The sequence below is a fragment of the Cherax quadricarinatus genome, chromosome 1, assembly GCF_038502225.1.
Source record: "Cherax quadricarinatus isolate ZL_2023a chromosome 1, ASM3850222v1, whole genome shotgun sequence".
Lineage (NCBI taxonomy): Eukaryota > Metazoa > Arthropoda > Malacostraca > Decapoda > Parastacidae > Cherax > Cherax quadricarinatus.
In genome coordinates, this window is record NC_091292.1 from 31,224,789 (window position 1) to 31,231,447 (window position 6,659).

The 6,659-nt window shown below is 37.5% G+C and overlaps 1 long non-coding RNA gene across 1 annotated transcript; it reads left to right on the top strand.

Moving 5' to 3' along the window:
* The first annotated feature begins 1,554 nt into the window (after positions 1 to 1,554).
* LOC138855451 (uncharacterized) lies at positions 1,555 to 2,227 on the top strand. Its single transcript, XR_011394683.1, has 2 exons — positions 1,555 to 1,682; positions 1,748 to 2,227. It is a non-coding gene; the product is annotated as an uncharacterized lncRNA (long non-coding RNA).
* The last annotated feature ends 4,432 nt before the right edge of the window (positions 2,228 to 6,659 follow it).

Genomic DNA, 6,659 nt, shown 5'->3' on the forward strand with positions numbered 1-6,659 from the left:
AATGGAAGACATATTACAGAATTAGAGATGATTTTGACTGGTTTCATGATGAAAAGGACCTTGAAATTGAGCTCAAAGTAGCAGAAATGTTCAAGTTTTGCCAATGTTCAAGAGTAAACAAATGACATCACCGTCCAATAAGTGCCCAGCTAGCCATTCTAATATGCAGTCATGAATGGGATGACATTATTTATACAATTATTACAACAATGCAGTAGTCTGCATAACAGTAAATCTTATATTATTTGTGTGAATAAAAATTCAAAATGGAAAGCAAGAGTAATATAAGAGGGGCCTGGAGATGTGACTAAGGAACAGAGAAAATGTTATTTTAGTGCCAGGAATGTCTGCACTGTTTATTCTGAACTCTATTTTGAAACTGGCATCTTTATTAATTTGCGTGAAATTGGCCAAATTGCCAAATTCTGACCTCTTTATTGGGTAGTTGATATTGGTAAATGGGAGGTTTCTTGTACTCAATCGATAGAACAAATGGAGTTCTAAAGAAATGGCTATGAGTTTGGTCGACTGGAACAATGGAACTAGCTGAAAATCGGGCGCAAAAATGGGTGAAATTGCCGATGCGTATATATCGCCAAGATCGCTAACTTCACGCGAGGGTATTTCTGTAAGTTTTCCATCAAATTTCATACTTTTGGTGTCATTATCACCGGGAAAAGATTCTCTATCATTTTATAAGAATTTTTTTTTTTTCGAATATTTTGCGACACGGAGAGACACTTCAGGATTTCAGGTCTCAACAGTCAAAGGGTTAACATATTATAGTGTCAACCTATTGTCAGGTGTTTTAGACACATGCAATATTGAGGAAAAAACCATTCTTTACCATTCATTGATAACTTTTCTTCATTGGCAGAGGTTGGGAACCTAAAAGCCACAAAAACAGAGCCCTCCTGTAATTTATATCAATGTAAAATTCATAACCCACATGAATGTCAAAAATTTGTATACAGTAGGGCCCCGCTTTACAGCGTTTCGCTTTACGGCGTTTTGCTTTACAGCGTTCCGCTAATATGGTCATTTCAAATTATGACCAAAACTCGCTATACGGCTCCCCCCACCTGACTTTCTAATACGGTCACCGCGCCCAACCCGGTTTGTTTACATTCTCCGTGAGATCCGTAAGCACTAAATCTCTCCATTATGTCTGAAAACTCCAAAATTTCAAGTGTTTTTAAAAGTTATTTCATATTTTAAATATACGTACTCTGATAATTATACTTATGTATACCTGTACCTAAATAAACTTACATACTGTGCTGGCGTACAGATACACATTAAAATCAGTGTCTTATGTCTCGAGACGTCATATTAGTAATGATAACAATAATCACCGAGTCTCATTTAAATGTCATACATTACGTTAATATACACATTTTCATTAATCCATCTATGATATTTTTTCAAAATTATATAATAAACATGATACATAACAAATAAATATGATAAATACACCCCACAGTAGAATAAATAAACAAATATGAGATGTGGTAGCAGACGACTTGCACAAGTGACGCCATATTAGAAATAATAATAATAATCACCGAGTCTCATTAAATGTCGTATATTATGTTAATATACACATTTTCATTAATCCATCCATGATATTTTTTTCAAAATTATATAGGCAGTTTGGAGAGATATATTGTGTATTTTTATATGTATATACTTCTAATTATTATTATTATAATCAAGGGGGAAGCGCTAAACCCGGAGGATTATACAGCTATATACTTCTAAACTGTTGTATTCTGGGCACCTCTGCAAAAACAGTGATTACGTGTGAGTGAGGTGAAAGTGTTGAATGATGATGAAAGTATTTTCTTTTTGGGGATTTTCTTTCTCTTTGGGTCACCCTGCCTCGGTGGGAGACGGCCGACTTAATGAAAAAAAAAATAATGATAAACACGATACATAACATATAAAGATGATAAATACACCCCACAGTAGAATAAACATAAATATGAGATGTCATAGCCAGATAACTTGTACAAGTGACGGCAAGAATAACATATTCTCTAATCTAACATAAGAGAAAATGTGTTACTGGGGGTAACTGTAGAAAATTATTCCTTTCATATGTATGTAAGTTTATTCAGGTATACATAAATACAGTTACATAGACTATCATACATAACAGCATGTGTAGAGAACCTAGGATAACCCAAAAAAGTCAGAGTGACTTATTTCCATTGCCTTCACTCAGAGCGTCATTTCTTCTAAAAATGGTGTTACATGAGAATGGGAGTGTTCTTCTTTCTTTATTCTACATGTACACATTTATTTATACACACTCATCTGAGTTTTCTTTGATTTTATCTTAATAGTTCTTGGTCTTATTACTTTTCCTTTTATATCCATGGGGAAGTGGAATAAGAATCTTTCCTCCGTAAGCCATGCGTGTTGTAAGTCAACTAAAATGCCGGGAACAATGGGCTAGTAACCCCTTTTCCTGTAAAGATTACTAAAAAGAATAAGAAGAAGAAAATTGTCAAAGTAGGAAGTCTGAATGTGTGTGGATGTTGTGCAGATGATAAGAAAGAGATGATTGTGGATGTTATGAATGAGAAGAAGCTGGATGTCCTGGCTTTAAGTGAAACAAAGCTGAAGGGGGTGGGAGAGTTTCAGTGGAGAGGAATAAATGGGATTAGGTCAGGGGGTTCAAATAGAGTTAGAGCTAAAAAAGGAGTAGCAATAATGTTTAAGGATAAGCTATGGCAGGAAAAGAGGGACTATAAATGTACTAATTCAGGGATTATGTGGAGTAAAATAAAGATTGGATGTGAAAAGTGAGTTATAATAAGCGTGTATGCACCTGGAGAAGAGAGAAGTGTAGAGGAGAGAGAGAGATTTTGGGAAATGTTGAGTGAATGCGTGGGGAGTTTTGAATCAAGTGTGAGAGTAATGGTGGTTGGGGATTTCAATGCTAAAGTGGGTAAAAATGTTATGGAGGGAGTAGTAGGTAAATTTGGGGTGCCAGGGGTAAATGTAAATGGGGAGCCTTTAATTGAGCTATGTGTAGAAAGAGATTTGGTAATAAGTAATACATATTTTATGAAAAAGAGGATAAATAAATATACAAGGTATGATGTAGCACGTAATGAAAGTAGTTTATTAGATTATGTATTGGTGGATAAAAGGTTGATGGGTAGGCTCCAGGATGTACATGCTTATAGAGGGGCAACTGATATATCGGATCATTATTTAGTTGTAGCTACAGTTAGAGTAAGAGGTAGATGGGAAAAGAGTAAGGTGGCAACAACAAGTAAGAGGGAGGTGAAAGTATATAGACTAAGGGAGGAGGAAGTTCGGGTGAGATATAAGCGACTATTGGCAGAAAGGTGGGCTAGTGCAAAGATGAGTAGTGGGGGGGTTGAAGAGGGTTGGAATAGTTTTAAAAATGCAGTACTAGAATGTGGGGCAGAAGTCTGTGGTTATAGGAGGGTGGGGGCAGGAGGAAAGAGGAGTGATTGGTGGAATGATGAAGTAAAGGGTGTGATAAAAGAGAAAAAGGTAGCTTATGAGAGGTTTTTACAAAGCAGAAGTGTTATATGAAGAGCAGAGTATATGGGGAGTAAAAGAAAGGTAAAGAGAGTGGTGAGAGAGTGCAAAAGGAGAGCAGATGATAGAGTGGGAGAGGCACTGTCAAGAAATTTTAATGAAAATAAGAAAAAAATTTGGAGTGAGTTAAACAAGTTAAGAAAGCCTAGGGAAAGTATGGATTTGTCAGTTAAAAACAGAGTAGGGGAGTTAATAGATGGGGAGATGGAGGTATTAGGTAGATGGCGAGAATATTTTGAGGAACTTTTAAATGTTAAGGAAGAAACAGAGGCAGTAATTTCATGCACTGGGCAGGGAGGTATACCATCTTTTAGGAGTGAAGAAGAGCAGAATGTAAGTGTGGGGGAGGTACGTGAGGCATTACATAAAATGAAAGGGGGTAAAGCAGCTGGAACTGATGGGATCATGACAGAAATGTTAAAAGCAGGGGGGGATATAGTGTTGGAGTGGTTGGTACTTTTGTTTAATAAATGTATGAAAGAGGGGAAGGTACCTAGGGATTGGCAGAGAGCATGTATAGTCCCTTTATATAAAGGGAAAGGGGACAAAAGAGACTGTAAAAATTATAGAGGAATAAGTTTACTGAGTATACCAGGAAAAGTGTACGGTAGGGTTATAATTGAAAGAATTAGAGGTAAGACAGAATGTAGGATTGCGGATGAGCAAGGAGATTTCAGAGTGGGTAGGGGATGTGTAGATCAAGTGTTTACATTGAAGCATATATGTGAACAGTATTTAGATAAAGGTAGGGAAGTTTTTATTGCATTTATGGATTTAGAAAAGGCATATGATAGAGTGGATAGAGGAGCAATGTGGCAGATGTTGCAAGTATATGGAATAGGTGGTAAGTTATTAAATGCTGTAGAGAGTTTTTATGAGGATAGTGAGGCTCAGGTTAGGGTGTGTAGAAGAGAGGGAGACTACTTCTCGGTAAAAGTAGGTGTTAGACAGGGATGTGTAATATCACCATGGTTGTTTAATATATTTATAGATGGGGTTGTAAAGGAAGTAAATGCTAGGGTGTTCGGGAGAGGGGTGGGATTAAATTTTGGGGAATCAAATTCAAAATGGGAATTGACACAGTTACTTTTTGCTGATGATACTGTGCTTATGGGAGATTCTAAAGAAAAATTGCAAGGGCTAGTGGATGAGTTTGGGAATGTGTGTAAAGGTAGAAAGTTGAAAGTGAACGTAGAAAAGAGTAAGGTGATGAGGGTGTCAAATGATTTAGATAAAGAAAAATTGGATATCAAATTGGAGAGGAGGAGTATGGAAGAAGTGAATGTTTTCAGATACTTGGGAGTTGACGTGTCGGCGGATGGATTTATGAAGGATAAGGTTAATCATAGAATTGATGAGGGAAAAAAGGTGAGTGGTGCGTTGAGGTATATGTGGAGTCAAAAAACATTATCTATGGAGGCAAAGAAGGGAATGTATGAAAGTATAGTAGTACCAACACTCTTATATGGGTGTGAAGCTTGGGTGGTAAATGCAGCAGCGAGGAGACGGTTGGAGGCAGTGGAGATGTCCTGTTTAAGGGCAATGTGTGATGTAAATATTATGCAGAAAATTCGGAGTGTGGAAATTAGGAAAAGGTGTGGAGTTAATAAAAGTATTAGTCAGAGGGCAGAAGAGGGGTTGTTGAGGTGGTTTGGTCATTTAGAGAGAATGGATCAAAGTAGAATGACATGGAAAGCATATAAATCTATAGGGGAAGGAAGGCGGGGTAGGGGTCATCCTCGAAAGGGTTGGAGAGAGGGGGTAAAGGAGGTTTTGTGGGCAAGGGGCTTGGACTTCCAGCAAGCGTGCATGAGCATGTTAGATAGGAGTGAATGGAGACGAATGGTACTTGGGACCTGACGATCTGTTGGAGTGTGAGCAGGGTAATATTTAGTGAAGGGATTCAGGGAAAGTAACATTTATGAAGGGGTTCAGGGAAACCGGCAGGCCGGACTTGAGTCCTGGAGATGGGAAGTACAGTGCCTGCACTCTGAAGGAGGGGTGTTAATGTTGCAGTTTAAAAACTGTAGTGTAAAGCACCCTTCTGGCAAGACAATGATGGAGTGAATGATGGTGAAAGTTTTTCTTTTTCGGGCCACCCTGCCTTGGTGGGAATCGGCCAGTGTGATGATAATAATAATAATAAAAAAAAAAAAAAAAATCAGGGAAACCGGTTATTTTCATATAGTCGGACTTGAGTCCTGGAAATGGGAAGTACAATGCCTGCACTTTAAAGGAGGGGTTTGGGATATTGGCAGTTTGGAGGGATATGTTGTGTATCTTTATATGTGTATGCTTCTAAACTGTTGTATTCTGAGCACCTCTGCAAAAACAGTGATAATGTGCGAGTGTGGTGAAAGTGTTGAATTATGATGAAAGTATTTTCTTTTTGGGGATTTTCTTTCTTTTTTTTTTGGGTCACCCTGCCTCAGTGAGAGACGGCCGACTTGTTGAAAAAAAAATAAAAATCAATGTAGAGACAACTTGTACACAATGTAACTTGTACACAAAGCAGACGTGTACATTTTGTTTTCAAAACTTACTTTCACCTGGTTTGTTTACATAACTCTGCGCCTGTCCTCCCTCATGTACTCATTCTCTCTCTCTCTCATTTATTCGTTTTATCTCGTTTACTCACTCCTGACCTTACATTAAGACTACAAATATTTTAAGGTAAGTAATGAGTAAACTGTATATGCATTTTATCGCTCTGGGATGCTTAAACATCATAGAATATTATGTGTAGGTGGGGTGACCTGGTATGGTAGCCCGGCTGACTACCATACATACCACACTTGATTTCTTAAAATAATTACTACTTGTCTCACCCTAGATTAAGACTACAAATATTTTAAGGCAAGTAATAAGTGCACTATGTGTGTATTGTACTTTTTTATTGTTTTTGATGCCTAGTTCTATTGCTAACTTAATATATGTAAGTGTAAAATTGTTATCTAGTATTTGTACGCATTTATAAAAAAAAAAAAAAAAGGGTGTTCCACTATACGGCAATTTCCACTTTATGGCAGTAGCCTGGAACCTAACCTGCCATATAAGTGGGGCCCTACTGTATTGCA